At 43.6% G+C, this 25,822-nt stretch overlaps 1 protein-coding gene across 9 annotated transcripts in view; it reads right to left on the reverse strand.

Annotated features, from left to right (window-relative positions):
- Positions 1-25,822, reverse strand: part of TLN2 (talin 2) — a 368,094-nt gene that overhangs the window by 237,158 nt on the left and 105,114 nt on the right. Inside the window, exon 1 of one of the 9 annotated variants that reach the window (XM_006127337.4) lies at positions 1,498-1,586. The exons of the other annotated variants lie outside the window; for them this stretch is intronic. The gene's annotated coding sequence lies outside the window, so the exon portion shown is untranslated. Of the gene's footprint in view, positions 1-1,497; positions 1,587-25,822 lie in introns of those variants that run through there. 9 annotated transcript variants of the gene reach the window in all.

Genomic DNA, 25,822 nt, shown 5'->3' on the forward strand with positions numbered 1-25,822 from the left:
TCTTTAGTAACATGTGGTATATTAGAAACGTATGGTAGTTGAGATTTTTAATGATTATTTGGTAATGAAGATGGAACTTGTTAGTGATTCACAGCACCAAGAGGCAGCAAGTACATGAAATGAAGAAATACTGCATCAGAAAATGCCAAAAGAAAGCGTGAAAGCTGCAACTATTCTGTAGTTGGGTGCTTTTAGGACAAAAGATAAAAACCTGAATGGGACACTGAAAGTATCCAGAGCTCTCAGAAATATCATGTTGAAAATCATGCAAACGTGCTTATTAACCATCCAATTAAAATAACTGAGTAGTTTTCATGGGTATTTATCATACAAAACACACGTATAATGAATACTCTAATTAAAGTAATGACTTGTCTGTAATAGGGTTTGAAAAAAATGGTGTCCCAAACAAGAAGATATGTTTCCTTGTATCAGTGAATAAATTGGAAGTAGAGGCTGTCCCCGGGTTACGTACAAGATAGTGACTGTAGGTTTGTTCTTAAGTTGAATCTGTATGTAAGTCGGAACTGGCGTCCAGATTCAGCCGCTGCTGAAACTGATCAGTTTCAACAGCGGCTGAATCTGGACGCCAGTTCTGACTTACATACAGATTCAACTTAAGAACCCCAGGCTCCGCGGCTTTGCTCTGCTTTGCTCCCTGTCCCCCTGGTCTGCAGACCAGGGGGACGGGGAGCAAAGCGGCGGAACACGCGGGCAGCGGACAGCCCAGACGCGTCTGGGCTGTCCGCTGCCCGCGTGTTCCGCCGCTTTGCTTCCTCTCCCTGGTCTGCTGGAGACCAGAGAGAGGGAGGGCCCCGTTCATAACTGCGGATCCGACATAAGTCGGATCCGCGTAACTCGGGGACTGCCTGTATCAGCTTTGAAATAGTTGGGTCAGATTCTGATTTTACTTGCACCAGTGTAAGTCCACATAGTTTACTGCTATGTTAACTACTGATACACAAGCACCTGCCTTCAGCGTGGGAGCACTGCAAAGAACTCTTCACTGCTTCCCCTTTCCTTCAGAGCACATCTGCTAAACCAGTGTAGTTCTCCGTTTTTTGCAGGATTTGAGGGTGGTGGCTGATACAGGGTTTGAGGGTGGTGACTGATGGCTCATAACCCCTACCTAATAATCTCATGTCCCCAAGAGGTCTCAATCCCATCTGAAGAACCCCAGTGCTAAATCAATGTTCTCTATAATGGCACAGCAGGGAATCAGTGGTATGTAATGAAGCAGCTCTCCTGATATTGAGGTCACGTCTCTACGAAAGGGAGAATCAACACTGCAGAGGTCGATCTTCTGACATTCGATTTAGTGGGTCTAATAAGGACCCACTAAATCAAAAGTTGAGAGCACCCCTGTTGACTCTGGAGCACCTTGCAGTCACAAGGAGTAACGGACGTTGACATGAAAGTTATTCACATAGCTGGAGTTGTGTATCTTAAGCCGACCTTCCAGTTTAGTACAGACCTGCCCTTATATGAGCTACTCACCAGACTCAATGCTCCAGGACGTCAGGACCCACGTCTAGATGAGAGAAGACATGCACTTCTACGGCCTTATGCAGAGAACATAATTATTCACATCTCACAAGCCCTTCCATGCCATGATCTTTGAAAGACTTAAATCCTAAGAGTTTCCAAATGGATGTGTTTTAGGTTTTCATTTGCGTAACAGTTCATTGCCAAAAGCCATTAAAATACAGTTTTAAATATTTTATGTGTGTTCCTCTAAGGTGCTATAATAACACTAAGCATGAAACATCAAGCAATCATACTAGAACACTTACTGTTTTACTCTTGCTTAATAAGCAGAACACTTACTAAATTATGAGAGTCCAACCTCATTTATGCCGGAAGAAACATTTCAATTACAATGATTTTGGGAGGGGGGAGGGGTGGAAGTGGGAAGCAGTACTAGGTGTTGCACTGTACTGAAAGCCAGTAAGAAGTTCTAGTTACAGAAAGTGAACAAAATAATATTGTAAAAAACAAAAATGGCAAGTTCTAACTGAACTTGGTCATATCTAAAACACTAAGTACCCCCAAAGACCCAAATGCTTTAGCATTTTACTTGTTAGAGACCTTTTTCTTAACTATATCGTCCAGGAAAGATATCAGTAGGGTGCATGGAAAGGTAGAAGAAAGATGTTCTCCCAAATACTAGACAATCCACAGATGGTTGCCAAGTGCAATTCCCCTTCTTGAAATTGAGTTGAAATGATGCCTGAGTATACACCTTTGAAAACCGGAACACGGTGTGTCCTTAATCATCTTTTATACATTTGAAGTACCAGTCCGCAGCATATTGTAGGGCTTTACTGCTAACCATGAGCAGAAAGCTTATTTCATTGCATAAAATCCAGCTCAGAAAGCAGAATCACTCAGCAGCACTGTGTAACAGTGACTGGCTGTATCTGAGCATAGCACCTACTTCCCCTTCTCCCAGCTATTACAAAAGCATTTTCCTCATAGCACCAGTAAATGTCATTTTAATTTAGATTTCCCCCAAAGGCATTGGACAACCTGCTACTAGGGATTTAAATACTCCTTAAAATAGTTAACTCGTTAAACTATATAATTTTAACTGCTTAACTGAGGTCTGGACAACAGAAGCAGATGGAAGACTCCTCAAATCTGACCCTCTAAAGATGGCAGAGCTGCTTCCGTCAGCCAGGATACTACTGCACTACGGTGGCAGGGGGTTGTTTGGGCCAGCTGAGGTCCAGCCAGGTGGGCTGAAGTGGGAGATGGGCTGCACCCCCCACTGCTTAACTGGTTACAGGAAAGCATGTTGAAAAGGCTAATGCTTACCAGGTAACCATTTACACTCCTCTCTGCTACTCAGTATCATTTCACATTTGAACATAAACAATTATTAAACGAGGAACCACATACTAAACTCTTAATCAGAGATCATAGAACCATAGAGCTGGAAGAGACCTCAGGAGGCCATCAAGTCCAGACCCTTGCCCAAGGCAGGACCAATGCCAATTAAATCAATCCACCAAGGGCTCTCTCAAGCCGAGACTTAAACACCTCTAGGGATGGAGACTCCACTACTTCCCTAGGTAACTCATTCCAGTGCTTCACCGCCCTCCTACTGCAATAGTTTTTCCTAATATCCAACCTGGACCTCACCCACCGCAACTTGAGACCATTGCTCCTTGTTCTGCCATCCATCACTACTATGAACAGCCTTTCTCCAGCCTCTTTGGAACTTCCCTTCAGGAAGTTGAAGTCTGCTATCAAATCCCTCCCCCCCCCCCCGCTCTTCGCTTCTGAAGACTCAATAGACCCAACTCCCTCAGCCACTCCTCGCAGGTCATATGCTCCAGCCCCCAATCATTTTGGTCACCCTCCACTGGACCCTCTCCGATGCATCCACATCCTTCCTGTAATTGAGGGCCCAAAAGTGGACACAATACTCCAGATGTGGCCTCACCAGAACTGAGTAAAGAGGAATAATCACATCTCTGGATCTACTGACAATGCTCCTCTTAATGCAGCCTAACACGCCATTAGCCTTCTTGGCTACAAGAGCACACTGTTGACTCATGTCTAGCTTCTCATCCACTGTAATCCCCTTTTCTGCAGAACTGCTATTTAGCCATTCAGTCCCCCGCCTGTAATAATGCTTGGGATTCTTCCATCCCAAGTGCAGGACTCTACACTTGTCCTTATTGAACCTCATCATATTTCTTGTGGCCCAATCCTCCAATTTGTCTAAGTCACTCTAGACCCTATCTCTGCCCTTAAGCGTATCTACCTCTCCCCCTAGCTTAGTGTGATCCGCAAACCTGCTGAGGGTGCAATCCATCCCCTCATCCAGGTCATTAATAAAGATGTTGAACAAAACTGGTCCCAGAACCAAACCTTGGGGCACTCTGCTAGAAACTGACTGCCATCCTGACATCAAACCGTTGATCAATATCCGCTGGGCCCGACCTTCCAGCGAGCTCTCTATCCATCTTACCGTCCATTTATCCAATCCACATTCCCTTAACTTGCTGGCAAGAATGTTGTGGGAGACCATATCAAAAGCCTTGCTAAAGTTAAGGTACATCACATCCACTGACGCCCCCATAACCACAGAGCCAGTTACCTCATGATAGAAGCTAATCAGATTGGTCAGGCACGACTTGCCCTCCATGAATCCATGCTGACTATTCTTGATCATCTTCCCTTCTTCCAAGTGCTTCAAAAGGGATTCCTTGAGAGTCCCCCTCTATGATTTTTCCAGGGACTGAGGTAAGACTGACTGCTCTATAGTTCCTTGGATCGTCCTTCTTCCTTTTCTTAAAGATGGGCACTACATTTGCCTTTTTCCAGTCATCCAGGATTTCTCCTGATCTCTACGACTTTTCAGAGATAATGGCCAAAGGCTCCTCAATGACATTTGCCAACTCCCTCAGTACCCTCGGATGTATTAAGTTCGGACCCATGGATTTGTGTACCTTTAGCTTTTTTAAATAGTTCCTAACCTGTACTTTCCTCACCAAGGGCTGTCAACCTTTGTCCCATATTGTGTCACTTAGCTCATTAGTCTGGGAGCTGACCTTGTCCATGAAGACAGAGGCAAAGAAAGCATTAAGTACTTCAGTTTTCCCCACATCATCTGTCACTAGGTTACCGCTCTCATCTAATAGGGGCCGCACACTCTCTCTGATCACCTTCTTCTTGCTAACATGCCTGTGAAAGCCTTTCTTGTTATCCTTCACATCCCTTGCACGTTGCAATTCCAATTACGCTTTCGCCTTCCTAATCTCTCCCCTGCATTTTCGAGCTACACATTTATACCCCTCCCTAGTCATCTATCCAAATTTGCACTTTTTGTAAACTCCCTTTTTGTGCTTAAGTTCACCAAGGATTTCCCCGTAAGCCAATCCGGTCTCCTACCATATTTGCTTCTTTTGCTATGCATTGGAATGGTTTCTTTCTGTGCCTTCAATAAGGCTTCTTTAAAATACTGCCAGCTCTCCTGGGTTCCTTTCCCCTTCATGTTAGCATCCCAGGGGATTCTGCCTATCAGGTCTCTGAGGGAGTCGAAGTCTGCTTTTCTGAAGTCCAAGGTGTGTATTTTACTACTCCCTTTTCTTCCTTTGGTCAGGATCCTGAAATCTACCATCTCATGATCACTGCTTCCCAGGTTGTCACCCACCTCTACTTCCCCTATTAGTTCCTCCCTGTTTGTGAGCAGCAGGTCAAGCTGTGCACGGCTCCTGGTTAGATCCTTCAGCTCTTATACAAAGAAGCTATCCCCAACATTCTCCAAAAACTTCCTGGATTGTCTGTGTGCTGCCATATTGGTCTCCCAATAGGTGTCATGGTGATTAAAGTCCCTCATGAGAACCAGGGCCTGTGATCCGGAAATTTCTCTTAGTTGTCTGAAGAAAGCCTCATCTACCTCATCCACCTGATTCAGCGGCCTGTAGCAGACACCAACCACATCATCACTGCTGTTGCTTACACCTCTAAACTTGACCCATAGACTCTCAACAGGCTTTTCTCCCTCTATATAGTGGAGTTCTGAGCAATCATAGTGCTCTCTTACATACAGTGCAACTCCGTCTCCTTTTCTCCCCTGGCTGTTCTTCCGGAACAGAGATGCATTTGTTGGATGTACAGTAAGGTTTAATCTGTGAATTAGAATATAAGATTTGCATATTTAGCTTGATCTTAGCCTAGTTATTCATGTTGCACATTTTTTAGTCACTTGCATTACAGAAAGGGGAGTATGTTTTCTTAATTATTTTCCTTTCTTCTTTATCTTCTCTTCTCTTATCAGTAGCTGAAGACAACATTTTAATTGCAATGGCACATGTAAGGAATGAAAAGTTTATCAGCTCAAAGAAATCTGGAATTTCAAGATCAGTACTAACAAGAGCAAGCTTGAATATCTATGCTACAAAATGGGCCACTGATCAAGGACACTGCACCAGCCATTCTAGCAATCAGAATAGCTATAGAAGATCTCAGGAAAAATCAACAACTTCCCTCTTTGGTTTCTTCTATCATTCAAATGCTTGCTAACTCCCAATGCCCTCAAAATCCAACAAGTGGCCCACAGCTAGAAGAGTCAATTCACCCAGCAAAACTTGCAGTATTACCAACCTCATAGTGTTTAAAGAGAATTGTATTACATAGAATATAACTTCGGGGCTAACAACCCCACCCACCCCAAAGTGCACCTTGTGATGACACAGGTTCTGAAAATAGAGCCTTATCTGTTCTTTCTAGCAGAAACAAAAATGGTTTCACCACCACGTCCCTGCTTAAGAATACTGTGCCTAGCTACAAGATATGGCCAAATACAAATAAAAAAAACCAACAGCATCATCTGGACCATGTAACAGTGACAGTTTAACTGGCTTGGTTTCTCCATGTAAACAGCAAGGAGACGTAGCTGAATTTTGATTTGGCCCCTTGCTCCAAATAACACAACTAGGGTTACCGGATGCTTTCAAAAAATACCAGACACACTTGATCTCAGATGGGGGGGGGGGAACCAATGAAGAAGGGAGCGGGGCTGGCCGGGAGGAGGTCAGGGGGAGCGCGCTAGTCAGGGAAGATGGCGGGGGGGAAAATCGGCTGGCGGGGAGTGGGGCTGGACCAGGCGCACGAAGATCCCGGGGTGTTGCCCATCCTGCGCACAGTCCCAGAGGGGCACACAGTCAAGTCCGGCCCTGGAAATTCCATCCCGCCCTGGCCCCGCCCCCCTCCTCTCTACTGTGTAGTTGCATATTGCCTGGCTGGTAGACCCCTCACGCAGTGAGCGTGTCTATCAGCCAGGCAGTACCCACCTATGTATCAATACTCACGATAATAAAACTTACTCAACTAGAAAATACCGGACATTTACATGTTTGGTATTTTCTCAATTTGTTTCCTGGACAGAAAGCTCAAATATCGGACTGTCCGGTTCAAAACCAGGCACCTGGCAACCCTAACCACAACTCTCCAAATTTGAAACCTTCCCATTATTTCAGACACTGATTACGCACAAACAAGGCACTACAATCCTTTGGGTGGAATGGCTACCTGGCTATGTTTCTGTAACTTACATCTTTTGAAATCATTAAGTTATTGGCCTCTTGTTCAAGCCCAAACCTGGGGGACCAGTGGACTGCTTTCCGTCTAACATCTACTTTTTGACCTGGGAGGCCCTACCAAGAGTTAAAACTCTTATGGGCACAGATTTGAGGGTCACTGGAGCACATAAGCCTTATCATTTCCTTCCCTCTGAACTGCAATAACCAAAATAAATAATGCATTTTTAAACAATCTGACATGAATCCCACAAGAGTAAAATATTCTCAAAGAGAGTATGTGTCAGTAGGCTGAGTCTGAAATTTCCACAGCTGCACTCTAAAGACAGGAGTAAGTATTTCACAGTATACAATCAAATAGGACACTAGAACTCCTCATTCCACTATATTTTCAAGGGAATGTGTCTTATTTGATACCTGAGCTAGTCTTAATCAGCTCTTCCTAATCACTACAACAGATATCCTGGCCTTAGTATCACGTGTCAAATATTGACTATGGACTGACATTAAGTATCTGTTGTATCTTTCCATTTTTCCCTAATTCGTTGTATAGAAACTTTTATGGGAGAATCCTAGAACATAAATATTCTCCAGCTTTTGGACTACTCAAGTACTGGAATCAAATTTCTCAATAAGGCAGAGGTTGGCTTTTTTCACCTCCCATTAGGAGTCCCATATCAACTCCAAAGAGTACAGTACCTAGAAATACTCAAAGTTGGCTCTAGTTTTGACCAGAAGAAACGCAGAGTCATGTTTCATGTAGAGTTCAATCAATTAAAAAGAAAAGCCAAAAAAGAAAAGATTTACTAGAGTTTCAACTAGATTAACTTTAAATAATGTATTAAGGCTGTGGTTGCTGCAGATATTCCTGTACAGTCTCTTCTGGCAAGTTCTTTCAATGCATTTGTCCTGAACGGAATGCCATCCTGGAATCAAAATGAATGCTTTTCCTTTGATGACACAAAATAAGTCTGACTGATTCAGAGGAGTGATCCGAAGTAGAATGCAGTCATGCTTTACTGACCTTCTGAGAAGCCAGGCAAGAGGAAGTGCCAAGTGTCAAATACATCTATTGCTCTGTCACTATGTGACCAGTACAGACACTCTGAAAACTGCTAGAGATAGAAAGAATCTAAAGACGGCCATGTATAAACCATTATCCATCTCTAAGTTCTGGTCTATGTTAAGAGTTAAGGTCAGATTTAGCTGCGTCCATATGGTCAATATTCTAAACAATGAGCCCACGCTACCAAGCTTGAGCCATCAACTCTAAGGGCCGCTAAAGTCAATTTTGATAGCGTTACTCCTTGTGGGGAAAAAAGGAGTAACGCAAAATTTGATCGTACATCGTCTTTACAATACTGTAGACACAGTGAAGCGAAAGCAACATTCTTAGCCTTCGGGAGGCATCCCACAGTGCCCTGCTGTTGCTGCCCTGGCCAGGACTTGTGACTCTACTGCTCTCCAAGTGAACAGGAAAACCCTCAGGAAAGTTTGAATTTCATTTCCCTTGTGGTCAGCATTGAGAGCACACCTCAGAGCAGGCAGCACACATGGCCATGAGTTCCAGGTCCCAGGGGTGCAGAAGAGCACCAACATGGAGTATGAAGGAGATCTTGGATCTCATCAAGGCATGGGGAGAGGAATCTGCTCTCGCAGAGCTCCTAACCAGCAAAAAGAAACGTGGATATTTATGCCAAGATCACAAAGTCTATGGTGGAGAAAGGATATACCAAGGATGCTCAGCAGTGCTGAAAGAAAATAAAGGAGGCAAACAGTCTGGAGCATCACCATAAACATGCTGCTTCTACGACCAGCCAAAAGCGATCCTAGGGGGAAAACCAAGCCAGACCATAGAATTCTCCCAGGACACTCATCAGGGCAGCAGCATGGAGGACAGCATGGTGGAGGAGGAGGAGAATGATAGGCAAGTGAGTGGTGAGAGCCAAGAAATTCTGATAACCTTGGAGACAACCCCCGTCTGCCAGGCCATCTCAGTTGGTCACTGAACCCGGGGAAGGTATTTCTTGAGAGTTCAAATTTTTTTCTTGCTACAAGCAGGTTAAGGCGTTGGATGCAGTGTATGGCATACTCTGTGCCTACACAGCACGATGGGTGGGGGTGGGAAGTGGAACAGCTTGTTAATCTGTCTGGAGATGTAGCAGGAATCCTCCTTGCCCATCACCATGAAGCTCTCATAGAGGGACTCTTTGATCCTTCTTGTAAGGTTTCTGGGGAGGCCTACCTTATTCCATTCTCCACGGTAGGACATCTTCCTACGCCCAAGTCAGCAGTAAGTGGTCTAGCATCACTGCAGCACAAGACCCGGCACAATCGCACCCCATTCTCCCCACCACCAACCATCCACAGGTTCAGGTCCTGGCTGGTCCCTTACCATACATGCCTCCAAACCACGAGAGTCCAGATATTCCCTTGAAAATTCTGTTGTGAACCTGCTGTACAGTGGTCACTTAAAAGCATAGCTTTGGCCTTGCACAGAACACGTCTCCATCATGGTTGGAGAGATTGTCACCATACGTTGTCACCCTTTCTGGAGAAAGGGGTAAGCAGCGAGGTGGTAAAGTTTGCGGATGATACTAAAAACTGTTTAAGATAGTCAAGACAGAAGCAGAATGTGAAGAACTTCAAAAAGATCTCACCAAACTGAGTGAGTGGGCAACAAAATGGCAAATGAAATTTAATGTGGATAAGTGTAAAGTAATGCACGTTGGAAAAAATAACCCCAACTATACGTACAGTATGATGGGGGCTAATTTGGCTACAACAAATCAGGAAAGAGATCTTGGAGTTATCGTAGATAGTTACCTGAAAACTTCCACGCAGTGTGCAGCGGCGGTCAAAAAGGCAAATAGAATGTTAGGAATTACTAAGAAAGGGATAGAAAATAAGATAGAGAATATCTTACTGACCCTGTATAAAACTATGGCACACCCACATCTTGAATACTGTGTACAGATGCGGTCTCCTCACCTCAAAAAAGATATTTTGGCCTTAGAAGGGGCTCAGAAAAGAGCAACTAAAATAATTAGAGGTTTGGAACGGGTCCCATATGAGGAGAGGTTAAAGAGACTGGGACTTTTCAGTTTAGAAAAGAGGAGACCGAGGGGGGATATGATAGAGGTCTATAAAATCATGAGTGGTGTGGAGAGGGTGAATAAAGAAAAGTTATTTATTAGTTCCCATAATAGAAGAACTAGAGGACACCAAATGAAGTTAATGGGTAGCAGGTTTAAAACAAATACAAGCAAGTGCTTCTTCACACAGCGCATAGTCAACCTGTGGAACTCCTTGCCAGGGGAGGCTGTGAAGGCTAGGACTATAACAGAGTTTAAAGAGAAGCCAGATAATTTCATGGAGTTTAGGTCCATAAAAGGCTATTAGCCAGGGGATAAAATGGTGTCCTTGGCCTCTGTTTGTCAGAGGCTGGAGAAGGATGGCAGGAGATAAATCGCTTCATTATTGTCTTCGGTCCACCCTCTCTGGGGCACCTGGCATTGGCCACTGTCAGCAGACAGGCTACTGGACTAGATGGACCTTTGGTCTGACCCAGTACGGCCGTTCTTATGTTCTTATGTTATTAAATGAGGTTTTAGGCTCATCTCCTGTAATGTGTGCCATCGTAACTTTTCATTACAGTGGGAACAGCAGGGAGCTTGCGGTGTACTCTCCTAGCTTCACCAGCTGTCCAACTCACTCAAATACAAAAGCGAAAATGGACTAAGGAAGACATATGCAAGGAGGAAATGTCATCTGCCCACTTGGACAGGGAGCATGTAGCCAAGGGGAGGAATACGCTACTGCAGGAGATGCAAGCAGAGTGGCGGGAAAGAAGAGCGTCCAGGGAACTGCAATTGCAACATGATTGTGTCTTGTTGTCCTTGACGTCTATGATGGACCGCATACATGTATCTGGACAGGCTGCCGTCCCCCCACATTTTGCAGAACAACTTTTGCTCTTCACTCTGTTCTGTAGTTTCTTCCCCCAGGGACCCTAGGACATGGGTAGGAACTCAAGGGTAGTCTCACATTCCATCTCCAGAGCACTGCAAAGCAAAAAATTGTCCTTCTCACATTTCTGATTCCCTCCTCCACGTTCGGGTACCACCATGGATTTCTTTTCTGCACCTGCTGTGTTCCCTAAATAAAAATGCACGATTTCTCAACAACAGTCACTTTGTATTGCTTGTGCCAGGGAGAGGGGGCAAATTATAAGCAAACACACTGACTGCAGGGGCACTTTGTTGACAGCAACGTGAATGACCCAAAGTTGGTCATTCATAAAACTTGCTTTCAAAGCCTCTCTGATTTTCACCGCCTCAGACTGTGTTCTCCTTACAGCTCTGGTGTCTGCTCGGTGCTCAGCATGCATCTTTCTGATGAGACAGGAATCCCTAAAGATGCACATGCCATGCACCTTTCCCATCCATCATGCCTTGATGTCGGTGAAAGGGCTTTTGTGGTCCACCAGTGCTTGCAACACCATGAAGAAGTATCTCTTGCACTTCATATACTCCTGGGCAAGGTGGCTGGGTGCCAAGATGGAGATGTGCCTTCTGTTGATCTCCCCGCCACAGTTAGGGAATTCCATCATGGCAAAGCCCTCCACTGTGGCATCCATGTTTCCCAGAGTTACAACCTGCTATAGCACACTGGTATTGATTGCTTTGGCTACTTGTATAACAACAGCCTCCACTGTAGATTTCCCCGCTCTGAATTGATTCCCAGCTGACCTGTAGCTGGCTGGCACTGCTAGCTTCCAAAGGACAATTGCCACATATTTCTCCACTGTTCGAGTGGGTCTCATCCATGTTTCAGGAAAGTGGCCATGTGCATTCGGAAGTTATCACAGAATCATAGAACCATCGATCTGGAAGAGACCTCAGAAGGTCATCGAGTCCAGCCCTCTGTCCAAGGCAGGGCCAATCCCAATTATATCAACCCAGACAGGGCTTTCTCAAGCCAAGACTTAAAAATCTCTAGGGATGGAGACTCCACTACTTCCCTAGGTATCCCATTCTAGTGCTTCACCACCCTCCTAGTGAAATAGTTTTTCCTAATCTCCAACCTGGACCTCCCCCACCACAACTTGAGACCGTTGCTCTTTGTTCTGCCATCTGTCACTACTGAGAATAGCCTCTCTCCAGCCTCTTTGGAACCTCCCTTCAGGAAGTTGAAGGCTGCTATCAAATCCCCCCTCACTCTTCACTTCTGCAGACTAAACAGACCCAACTCCCTCAGCTTCTCCTCATACGTCATAGGCTCCAGCCCCCTAATCATTTCTGTTCCCCTCCACTGGACCCTCTCCAATGCGTCCACATCCTTTTTGTAGTGGGGGGCCCAGAACTGGACATAATAGTCCATATGTGGCCTCAAGAGCCGAATAATCGCATCTCTGGATCTTCTGGCAATGCTCCTCCTAATGCACCCTAATATGCCATTAGCCTTCTTGGCTACAAGGGCACACTGTCAACTCATATCCAGCTTCTCATCCACTGTAATTCCAGGTCCTTTTCTACAGAACTATTACTTAGCCGGTTGGTCCCCAGCCTGTAACAATGCAGCCACTGCTGATCATCCCAAACCTGCTGCACCATGTGGTCCCACCAGTCTGTGCTTGACTATTTCACCAGAACCAGCACTCCACTGTGACCATAGGATCTAATACCAGCAGTTTTTCCAATTCGCTCAACTCAACAGCTTGCATGAACACCACGTCCATGGCATCCTGAGATTCGTCCCCTTGCTGGAGTGCCATGCATATGCTCTCGGCATACTCCACCATTAGGCACACCAAAGTAGACATTAAAGTCACAATGCTTTAATGCACAACAGGATCCATGGGGGAGAGGGGCATGCTCATGCTACTATGGCATCTGTGTGGGAACCTAGGGCCGAAAAGGGAGCAAAAAGACGGGTTCCCATTGATGTCAAGCAAGAAGGGAGGGGGTAGACAAGTGCATTATAGGACTGATGACATAAACCCAGAACCACCTGCTGAACTATTTTGGTCCCAACGTGCACTGGGAGCATAACCCAGAATGCAAAGCAATCCAAACATTGTGGAATAGCTACACACCGTGCATCATTCTCAAAGTCAATGACAATCTCCCAATTGGGGAGGTGCTACTGCAAACTATATTGAATTCTTACGTGCAGTGGGGACATGGACCTTTGACTTTACAAAATCAGGTAGGTGGGAAAAAAATAGACCATAGAATTGTAGAGTTGGAAGAGACCTCAGGAGTCATCGAGTCCAACCCTCTGCCTAAAACAGGACCAACCCCAACTAAATCATCCCAGCTAGTGTTGTGTCAACCTGGAATTTAAAAAGCTCTCAGGATGGAGATTCCACCACTTCCCTAGGTAACCCATTCCAGTGCTTTGTCAGTCCCCGTAATACACGAGGTGCGAAGGGATGCCGGAAAGGATGAGACCACAACTGGGGGTTTTAAAAAGCACAAACTGATTTTATTTTGATGGTGCCAGACAATCATCAGAACAAAAATTGAACAGATTGCCAGACAACACAAAACAATTCCCTGAGGCTTTTCTAAATCACAATAATTCCCAATAACTTCCCAGGGGTTAGGAACAGTTGAATTAACACTGGTATTGTCCATAGGGCTGATTATTTACACAACTTTATACAAGCAAACAGTAAAAAACCTAAACCACAACTATTTATAAACTAACAGTAACTTTTTAGCCACTGTCACTTGACAAGCAATAAGGACAACTAAGAAATCAATTAGGATAGGGATGATGGTGTGTGGGGGTATACCAGTTCTGGAGACAGCAGGAACACAAGTACCGGTCACATGCTCATCAACTGTCTCCACTCGGGTCGACCAACTCGGAGTACACTCAATAAGACTCGAGAGCAGGGGGTGCAAGGCGTCTGGGTGATCAGGCCAGGCGTTCACTCGATGCGAATCCCCCGTGAGAGAGGGGCTGCCTGCCTGTTTTATTGCCTGTGAACTTATCACCCCATAGGTTGGTTTTTGCTGCAGTGGGTGGAGCAGCAGGCCTGAGCACAAGTCAGCCCACTGGCTGATCTTTCACTGCAATGGGTGGAGCGAGCAGGGGAAGATTATTAATTTACATGCCCTTATATGGAAAACACTCCACCTCACAGACAGAACTCCCTATACCAGCCTTAGAGGTATTACAGGCTATGGCTCCCTGCGACGGGCAGCCATTGTTGTAGTTCTGACTCGGACATGCTTTACCACCCTCCTAGTGAAATAGATCTTCTGAATATCCAATGTTAATTGCTCCTCGTTCTATCTGCTGTCACCACTGAGCACAACCTCTCTCCATCCTCTTTAGAACCCCCTTCACGTAGTTAAAGGCTGCTATCAAATCCACCCTCATCCTTCTCTTCTGTAGAGTAAATAAGCCCAAATCCCTCAGCCTCTCCTCATATCTTAATTAATTTGACCTTATCTCATAGTGTAGTTGGGGCCTAATACAAGAAGTTAACTACAACCTAACCATCATCAACCATTCTTTATTTAAACCATGTGTTGTGTCACACCATTAGAGGAGTGAGGTTCTGGAACGGCCTTCCAAGGGAAGCAGTGGGGGCAAAAGATCTATCTGGCTTCAAGATTAAACTAGATGGGTTTATGAAGGGGATGGTTTGATGAGATAACATGATCTTGGTAATTAATTGACCATTCATTATCAGTGGGAAATAGGTCAATGAAGGGATGATAGGAGATACTATAGAGAACTTTCTGGGTGTGTGGTTGGTGAGTCTTGCCCACATGCTCAGGGTTTAGCTGATCGCCATATTTTGGGTCGGGAAGGAATTTTCCTCCAGGGTAGATTGGCAGAGGCCCTGGAGGTTTTTCGCCTTCCTCTGTAGCATGGGGTACAGATCACAGCTGGAGGATTCTCTGCATCTTGGGGTCTTCAAATTATTTGAAGGCTTCAATATCTGAGATATAGGTGAGAGGATTATTCTAGGAGGGGTGGGTGAGATGGTCCCTTCTGACCTTAAAGTCTCTGAGTCTAGGAATCTCTAGATTTAAACACAATACATACACTTTAAAAAACAGAAGTATAAATATATAATTTTCACTTAAAGGATACAATGCATGGGCAGTACAACCAACCAGGTTCCGTTGGAGTGAAATTAGAGTTTCCACAGCAGAGTACCATATGCCTAAACTATAATCTCTGTCTATTCCTGATTTGGAAACTATCTGAACATTTCCAATGGGACAATCTGGAAGCAGTTTAATAGCATACAAATAAGATGTTGAACATAGTTTTCCTGGGAGTGGAAGGGCAAAGGAACTTTACTTCCACTCGTGCTGCAATGCTCAGATCTCCCAATCCCTCGCAACTCAACAGCACCACACCACACTTTGAATGTTCCAGCAAGTAATCAGACTTGTGTTAAGATTAACCGGGTTTATCAACTCTCTATGTTAACATATGGTGTGGAGCCAATCAGATTGTTGGTAACTTCCCAAATATGTCCAAGGGATGGGCAACCCAGCACTGGATTCTATGAAAAACACCCCATCTCAGCAGGGTCTTTTGAGAGTACATGAGTTCAATTATTCAGTTTACATGCCTGCTTGTGTCAAGCTGGAGCATTTCCAAAGCAATATCAATGGAAAAAAACACCTGGAGGTATAGCAATTAACCCCTCAAGATCTGAGCAGCTCTCAACATACCTGGAGATTTTTCACTAAGCACTGCATTGACTATTGCTGTCTTGGTCCCTGCAGTCTCTGAAACAGTCAACAGAGTCTGATTTCCACAAGGACACAAAAGGTGGCTCCCAGCACCTCGAGTCATAGGCCTGCAGGTCACACTTAGAATATTGTCTGGCTACAGGACCAACAGCATATGCCCCTTTTACATGCATCTATTAGGTGACAGACCTGCCTAAGTGCCTCTCACCCTAGCTAGCTCTGTGCATTACAGACACAAACCCCCTCCTACATTCCCAACCATGGTACTGACACTGATTCAGCCTCATTTTGGCATTTGTAACAGGCTCCCCACAGGAGATTGCAAAAGTGTATACTGCAGTGACAAGAACAGCATCTTCCAAGCAAAGCATTATTTATTCTTTCCTTCAAACTACAAAGCACATAGCACAGAGGATCATCTATGCACATGAGTCTGTCTTGCACCTCTAATTCTCCTTGACAGGTTTTGTAAATTCTCCTCAGCCCAGCGAACTTGGTCTCTGGCGGGAGGAAGCTGCCTGCCCTGCTGCAGCAGGCGCCCTGTCTCAGTCAGCTTTCACTGACACACTTGGGAGCCTCTAGCCTCCAGCCATACACTCAAACCCTCCTTCTCTTTTCTAGCATATTTGAGATTTAGGATCCGCTTTGATCCCTTGCTCAGCCTTGGGAAGAGTAAGCCATTCTAGCCTCGCTGGACCTAGACAGGGGATATTCCCCAACTGATACCTCTCCACACACTGCTATCTGAAGCAGCCTTATCTTTGCTATTTTCCATTTCCTGTAGGTTTCCCCCTTGTCAGACTCCTTTGATTTAACTCCTGGCTTTCAAGCAGGTAAATATCAAACAGCTACCCTGAAGGGCAATCAATGTATATAAAATATTACACAGAACTTCCTCCTTCTCTAGAAGTTATGATTAATGCAGCAGATATATTTTGCCAGTGTAGTCTATAAATTAAATACAGGAGCTTCTATCTTCTCATTACTAACAACACCCTGAGCATCCCCCCAAATGGTGTGTAATTGTAAGGAAGCTAGCCCCCAGCAATGTAGGCACTTAGTCTTTAAAGTGCTACATAGTTTTTCCTATTGTTTTTAAAGGGATCTAAGAAGATGGTTTAACAGGTGATGAGCTTTCATGGGCCAGACCCACTTCCTCAGATCATACTCTGGAAGAGAATTGGCATGAACATATATACCAAAGGAATACAATGAATATTGTATTATATATTGTATTAATATTGGTATACAGGCAGTCCCCGGGTTACGTACAAGATAGGGACTGTAGGTTTGTTCTTAAGTTGAATTTGTATGTAAGTCGGAACTGGTACATATTGTAGGGGAAACTCTAGCCAAACATTTCTCCAGAGCTCAGTTTTATTCTCCCACACCTCACTTCCCTCAGTCCTTTATTCTCAAGCTGAGGTGTCTGCTGAGAAAAGCCGCTCCGCATCTCCCTGGTCTGCTGGGGGGGTGGAGGGGCGCTAGCTTCGCGTCTCCCTGGTCTGCTGGGGGGAAGCAGCTACTGCGGGGTTGCCTCACCCCGTTTGTAAGTAGGGATCCGATGTAAGTCGGATCCATGTAACCAGGGGACTGCCTGTATATGATGGCCCACGAAAGCTCATCACCTATTAAACCATCTTGTTAGTCTGATCTTGCAAAAACAAAAGGAAAAACTAACACAGCTACCTCTCTATTACTATTTAAAAACAATGTGTTTTAGTATCCAAAAAAAAACCCATCCTGACCTACCACAGTTAAAGTTGAGCCTTGTTCCAGTACCCCATTCAATCAGTTCATAAGCTAGATAAGAAAGTTCATCTTTATGTGCTCTAAAGGTCAGTACCTGAGGGCCAAAGGAAAATTAAATTTCTGTAATCATAGGCGTCTTTGGTTAACTTAAATGGACTGCTCCCTCACGCAACCTAGACAATTGCAACTGCTGTAATTCCACACAATCAGTGGTTGTCATATCCTATGCCTTTCCTTAATCTGCAAGAATCAAAATTTAACACAATCGAAACAAATCACATACTAACAGCATGGCAGACTAAGCTCGAGATAAGAATTTAGCTTTCACCAGACCAACATCTGCAATACTGTAACACACTCTAATTTTTGGTCAGGAATCAAAAGGCAGGTTAGGAAAGTTGTTTGAAGGATAGAACACCAAAAGGACAGTATCAAAAACTCACCGATAAATATGTATTTTTAGGAGTATTCCTGCTGCCTGAAGGGTTCATCAACTATCATGAAAACTGTTTCCAGGATTGGTAAATATCCAGTTGAACGCAGACAAACTTGCAATGTCAATGAGCAATAACCGCACAAATATAAAACAACAAATAGTCTAGCAGCACCTTAACGTCTAACAAAACATGTAGATGGTATTCTGAGCTTTGTCAGTCTCATGTTTAAAAGCAACAGAGTCAAATATCTTCATGAATTACTATAAGACTTCTAGAAAACAAATTATTAAATATCAAAGTGTTTGCAGAATGAGAATCAGGAATAGATTCACTGGCTAAGTGGTTTCTTACAAGTAGTTCACTTAGACCTACAAAGAACTTTGTTTGAATAGGTATGGAAACAGTACCATTGGTTTAAAACACTATATATATCTCCTTTATTTCAAAATAATAAGTGGAGCATCCACACTACCAAACTCATTATTTTGAAATAACGGGCTGGTTATTTTGAAAACTGTACCCCTGCTTTTCTTGGGGAATAATGCTATTTTGATTTTGCTGTTTCGGGAGTTATTTCAAATTTAGTTATTTCAAAATAACTTCCTAGTGTAGACAAGCCTTCCAGTGCTACAGGACCTCTCATTGTTTTTCTAAGTTTTATTGTTTTAAATCAGTAAGCTTTACAACTACGCATGTGGGTTTAAGGCATTACACAGTGCTGAGGGAGTCTGCATGGCAAGATTATTTCTTTCCATGATTTTAGTGCAGGAAGGTGTTCAAATGTACAAAACAAGATCATGGGAGCAAATTACTTCAAGTTTAGCTTTCAAGTATTGTTAGCAGTCACATTTCCAAGAAAGGTACTAGCAATTTTTATGTTTTTAAGAGTAAATCTTTTAACACTTTCATACCTTTCAACAAGAAACAAAAAACACTGAACACTACAAAACTCATGCCAATCTATGCAGTATTCTGGTATACGGCGTTTAGCCAGTTCAGATTATGTAATCATTTGAAAAGTTATACACTTCAACACATGCCAGAAATGTTTCATCCATGATGTTCATATAATTCCATTTAAATAAAGAAGTATCTTCCAAGATGCTTGAGTTCAGCAACCAGAAAGACTCAAGAGCTACGTCTAGACTGGCATGATTTTCCGCAAATGCTTTTAACGAAACAGTTTTTCCGTTAAAAGCATTTGCGGAAAAGAGCGTCTAGATTGGCACGGACGCTTTTGCGCAAAAGCACTTTTTGCAGTAAAGCGTCCGTGCCAATCTAGATGCAGGTTTGCGCGAGAAAGCCCCAATCGCCATTTTCGCCATCGGGGCTTTTTTGTGCAAAACAGTTCTGAGCTGTCTACACTGGCCCTCCTGCACAAATACAAGAGGGCTTTTTCCTGAATGGGAGCATCATAGTATTTGCGGAAGAACACTGACAATCTTACATTAGATCGTTTGTGTTCTTGCGCAAATTCAAAGCGGCCAGTGTAGACAGCTGGCAAGTTTTTCCTCAAAAGCAGATGCTTTTGCGGAAAAACTTGCCAGTCTAGACGCAGCCAAGCTGTCAGAAAAATTGATACATTAATATTATTACTCTATAGAGCTTTATTTCTAGCACAATAGGTTTATTTCACACTAACATGAAAAACTAGCCAAGCATCCAAGATGCTAAGGTATCCAGTGGCAACCAGTTCACAGATCAAGGATAAGGGTGAAACAGTAGTACTGAAAGACTTCCCTTAAGTCTTTGGCTAAAATCAAAAGGTGAAACCCTGTTAAGCATCTCACACTACACATGCGTAATACAGTACACAAACTCAGTAGTTGTCAAGCTCTTAGCAAAACAGCTAAACTGTCAAAGTGGAGCTTCTCTTTCACAATTAAGTAACATGGGAATCAGGGATAATGGAGTAGTCTGGTTTCAGACATTGCTGCATTGAAAATCAAGATTTGAGGAGATTTTCAGTTCCAGTTTATTACATTTTATGCTCCCACTGAGTTAGCTATTTCTTCAAACACAGAAGAGCTATTGCCTTACTACTACTATCTCCTTCCAACTACAAACAAAATGTAGGCAGGTTGGTAGCCTGAACACAGGCACACATACTTCTATCTCTAGTAGAGAGAACTCATCTCTGACATACTGTGTTACTGGATACCAACTACTTGGAACTAGCCTTGTGTCCTGGCTACACAGATGTACAGGTATAGAAATGAATGGCACAGCACAATTACTTTATTCTCAACCACTGTGAAGTGTCTTTCATTGGGCTACACGTGGAGAAGGGAGCAGTTTAACATGATATTTCAAGGTGTGAAAGTTATCTATAAACCTCTGGTCACAATCACTTAATTCAAACATGTTTTGGCAGTTTGTCACATTCAACTCTTTTGCATGATAACTGCCAACATTTGACATTCACCTTTTCCATTGAACAAAGTTATTCTAAATCAATACAACTAGTATGTTGCTGCTATTACATTATAACTAGGAAACATTTTATTTGCACAAGTTCACTTGATTTGTATAGCCAAAAAAGAAAAAACTGAACAACTGAACTTTTGGGATTCTCATCTGAATAAAATTAGTAAAAACTTGGGTGTGTTTTCCGGTATGGGAAATTTATTTTCTTCCAGTTAATACAAACTAAAACTGCGTATTATTTCAGCCTCCACAAATCCCAAAACAGTAAAAATAGCAAGGTAGTGCTAAAATCTTTTTTCCTTAGTTTTCAGCTTACTCTGCACAGGTTATATTTTCTATGAGTATTTGCCCTTTAAAAAAAGCTTAGAACATTAATTATTAGGATATATCACAAAATACTGAAACTCAATTGACCTTTTAAGTCTGCAGGAAATGCTGTGGGTAATATTTAAATATATTTTCACCTATCCAAGGCTTATAAGATTCCACAATCAATATGAACACAATTAAATTGTTAATGATAGATCTTAAAATTAAATTAGAATACTCAGAAACAGAAAAATAAACCACAATAATATCAATTTAGTTTTCAGGCTGCACGCAGATACAGACTAATGTTTCAGTGTCAACAAGTGTTTTCTTAATCATTATTAATTTAAACCATCACATATAGAAAAGGATAGTATTCAGGCATAAAATACTCAGATTTTTAGTCAGGCAATCTGAAAACCAAACCCAGAGGTTGGATTGGTTTTGCCCTTGCAACTTCATGAGGCCTTGTCCACACTGGCATTTTGTAACCAAAAGCTGCCTTCTGGGGACAAGACAGTGAGTGTGTACACTGCAATGCAACTTTTGTCAGGTAAAACACCCAGTTTTAGTGACAAAAAACTTCCACCCAGCAAGAGACACTTGTTTTTCCCCCTCCCTTTATTGTCCACAAAGAGCCAGCGTAGACTCTGCTGTTTGTTTTGTCAAGAGAACTGGCTACTACCAGTAACCCACAAGGCCCGTTGTGATGCCTGTGCTCACTGTTTCGTGATCTCGGCTGCCTACCCCTCCCCTCTCAAAGCCCCAGAAAGTATCTGACAGACGAGTGAGCTGCCTCATTTGGAGAACAAACAAAGAACAAATCATTCCGATGCTCCTGCTCTGCCCTGCACTAGGAACACACTGGCAGTGACACGACCATTGCAAGGCTGCAGAGACTAATGTGTTGCTTTTACATTCCTCAGCACAGAAAGCTCACAGAGCTGAGGGAATCCCAAGAAGCACAGGGATCAGCTCTGCCTTCCCACAACACTGCACTGTGAGATGCTTCCCCACATTGCTTTGCTTTTATCTGTCCACAGGGAGCTAGCAATGTGGCCGTGAAATGTCAACAAGAGGAGACAGAAAAAACAGTTTTACCGGTTTTCAGTTTTGGCGACTTTTGCATGATGACACATCACCAAACCTTCCCTCTGTAGATATAGCTTCAGTGTTGAGTGAAGCTCTGCCAATCCCTGACACGCTCAGCAGAGCTCATTTGCATACAAAGCATTTACACAATTCTATTAAATATAAATAGCTTAAAGACAACAATTGTACAGCAGTCAAATGAAACCACCTTTTGCAGTGCTTTGTCCTTGCCTTTTTGTTTACTTCCATTAACTGAAAATGAGTCTCTGTACACTTGTACATTTCTCAGTCCATTCCGCAACATGCTTATGAGAAGCAGGAGCATCAGAAACATTCAATGGTGCTATTTTGTTTGTTTTCCAGCTCATGACTACCTATCAAGGCTTGTGTGTCTATTGCATGGGTTAAACATCCAGTGCAGACCAACCATGTCAAACAACAGAAACTATGTGAAGACTCAGAGAGTATGCAGCCAGCAAGTTACTGGCCCATGTTCGAACATCTCCAGTGTGACCCAATGCTAACACATTCATTTCTCAAGTCAGCCTTATTTATGTCTCCATAGAAACAGTAACACTAAAAGTCCCCAAGACACATTTAACTGCAATAGGCTTGGCTCCTTGATGTATTAAAAGGAAAACATAGAGCTCTTCCCTCCCCACTATAAAAATGACTGAAGGAAAAGTCTTTTTTTTTTGTTGACATGTTAGACCCTTCTCTGATAAAAAAAAATACAGGACCAGAATGTGAGGTTTTGCATAGTCCTCTTTGGTGCCATCTGAAGAACTAATAGACTAGTCTCAGCAAATAACATCAGTACCCCTAACTATGCCAGTACCACCCTGCTAGTAAGACAAGTTTTTCCTAATATCCACCCAGACATCCCAGACTGTAACTTGAGACCATTGTTCCTTGTTCTGCCATCTGTTCCTATTGACAATAGGCTCTCTCTATCCTCTTTAGACCCCCCCCTTCAGTTAAAGGCTGCTATCCAGTTCCCCCTCACTCTTCTCTAGACTAAACCAGTGTTTCTCAACCTTTTTTTTTTTTTTTTATAAAGCACCCCTGTGTTATATATCCCCAGTACCTACAATTTTCAGACACATGCATTTTTTTTCTACCACTGCAATACATTTGTTTTAACAACTTAATCGTAACTGGTTGGTGGGAAGAAATTGCCTATAGGTAGTAGACTTGCCATTGCACTTATGACTGCAAAGAGGATAAATAAATTTAATGATGAACATAAAATAAGTCCAATTTTTGTTCATACATATACAGTAGAGTCCCTATCATCTGACCTAAACGGGACCGACACATGGTCGAATTACCGAATATGTCGGATGATTCAGACTCTACTGTAGAGAGCAACAGAACAGCTGCTGCCGCTCCTGCGGGGGACAAAGTCCCAGCAGAGCAGCATCAGCTGTTCAGTTGCTCTCTAGGAGCAGCTGCTGCCGCTCCTGCCTGGACGCTTCCAGGCAGGAGTGGCATCAGCTGTTCCCTTGCTCCCTAGGAGAAGCTGCTGCTGCTGCTGCTGCTGCTGCTCCTCCTTCCTCCTGGAAGCGTCCCAGCAGCAGCGGAAGCAGCAGCTTCTCCTAGAAAGCAAGGGAACAGCTGATGCTGCTCCTGCGGGGGACGTCCACCGCAGGAGCGGCATCAGTTGTTCCCTTGCTCTCTAGGAAAAGCTGCTGCTGCTGCCGCTCCTGCCTGGAAGCGTCCCGGTAGCAGCAGCAGCTTCTCCGAGAGAGCAACGAGGCAGCAAGAGGGGCCTTTCTCTTGGCCTGCGCTGTATCCGACCCTGCAACTCCCAGGGACAGAGTCCCCGGGAGCTGCCGGGTCGGACAAAGCCGAGTGTTGGATTACCGGGTGTCAGTTAATCCAGACTCCACTGTACATACATATGTCTATATTTCTATATTTGTATACAAACATCAATGAGCCATGCACCCCTAGGTACCCTCAACTCCTCTGCTCCTCCCGCAGAGTGATACAGGCAGTCCCCGGGTTACGTACAAGATAGGGACTATAGGTTTGTTCTTAAGTTGAATTTGTATGTAAGTCGGAACTGGTACATATTGTAGGGGAAACTCTAGCCAAACATTTCTCCAGAGCTCAGTTTTATTCTCCCACACCTCACTTCCCTCAGTCCTTTATTCTCAAGATGAGGTGTCTGCTGAGAAAAGCCGCTCCGCGTCTCCCTGGTCTGCTGGGGGGAAGCAGCTAGTGCGGGGTTGCCTCACCCCGTTTGTAAGTAGGGATCCGATGTAAGTCGGATCCATGTAACCCGGGGACTGCCTGTATATATTTACACTAAAAATGTAAACTATCTACCAAGAGTAACTGATATAGGCACAATACTATCAGATCAAAAATATCGTGTGGACTCAAAACCTGGTTACCCAAAATTGCGTAACTCAAACTAGCCCAAGTCTGGGCACACAAACCAGAATCTGGACACAGCGACCCGGAGCCATCTGTGGGGAAGGAGCAGAGCAGTTGAGCGCACAGAGGGATTCCACCAACTCCCTAGGTAACTCATTGCAGTACACCGCTCTCCTAGTCGAATTGGATATTAGTAAAAACTATCTTTCTGTAAGAACATAAAGAACAACAACAGGATAAAAATGCAGGCTCTAGATAAGCTTCCCATATAGTTTCACCCTATATGCAAATACTATAGTAATGGTAGAAGAGTTCATTATGCTAGCAGCAAGCATACTTCTTACTTACAGTGGAGCATCTAAAGACAGATGTGGCAGTTATGTCATTTGCTAAGTTAGACTCATTAAATTCAAACGACCATGGTATCACTAAAACTACAACTTACTCCTTCTTAACTCCATCTCACAAGCGTGTCAAGAGGCTAAATACCTGTATTCAAGAAGCAGCAAGTACCTTGTCTTTCTTTCAATTTTCTGCTTATGTTTGAGGTTATTTAACACAAAACCTCTGTTATTTGGAGGCTGAATATTAGAACATACTTTTTTGCATATTCTTCCACCAAAAGCCCAGCTCAGTTCTCAACACTTCATTTTGCCAAGCACTAAAGTAAGATCAACAATAGTGTCTAAGTGACACAGGATCCTAAGCATCAGTGAATGTCAAGTGACTCCAGATGTTAATAACCTAAGTCTTTTTTTAAAATAAGCATACTGTGATATAGGCCAACCACTGCACAGCTCCAATGTTTTAAGGTCAAGGCCTTTTTGGTTGTCTGGGAAGCAGAAAGCATATGTGCAGTATGTAAGAAGTTAAGCTTATGTTTACAAGTCTCATTTTTGAAAACATGATGATTAGTTGTCAAGGCTAAATCTATTTCAGGTAACTACCAAGATTCTATGAGTACATTTAACCTGCAATTTTTAACAGCCCTTTTAATCCAGCATCTAACTGTGCAACGCCACTTGCTGCTTTTAATATGCCTTTTTCCTTTTTGTATTTTTGAAATGCTAGCAAGTTTAACTGATCCGTTTTCATGCAGTGCTTTGGCTTTCCCAGTAGATGTGACGTTGATCAAAATTTCTAATAAGGATGTAAAAAGTCATTTCAAGATGTACCTGTGTAACCACTCAAAATCGCAGTGGTTACATTCGCTGCAGCTCTGCAGTATAAAGCTTTTATATGCAACAAAGCCTTCCTCACTGTTGTCGGCCCCTCTTCTGGGGAGGTTTCGCTGCGGGCTCTGCAGCTGGCCCTCCAGGGACATTTCCGGGGAGCCTGCGTATAGTATACGGCCAAAGGGCCAGGCTGGGCCCACAATCGACAGGGGCTGCTCTGGCCAGCCAAACCATCCCTTGCCTGCAGTGGGCCCCATGAGGCTGGAACAGCCCCTTGCTCAGGACAGGCAGGGAGCTGCTCCAGCCCCTATCAGTTAACCATTTACATCCCTAATTTCTAACTTCTCAAAAATGACTCAGGTAGCTGCATTAACATTTTGATCTACTGTTGTTTGATCAAATGTTGTTGCTCTTTGGATAAGTGCTGCACTACATTAACTTTTCCATTTGGCATTTTACAT

This window comes from Pelodiscus sinensis, chromosome 14 (assembly GCF_049634645.1).
Source record: "Pelodiscus sinensis isolate JC-2024 chromosome 14, ASM4963464v1, whole genome shotgun sequence".
In the NCBI taxonomy this organism is placed as follows: Eukaryota; Metazoa; Chordata; order Testudines; family Trionychidae; genus Pelodiscus; species Pelodiscus sinensis.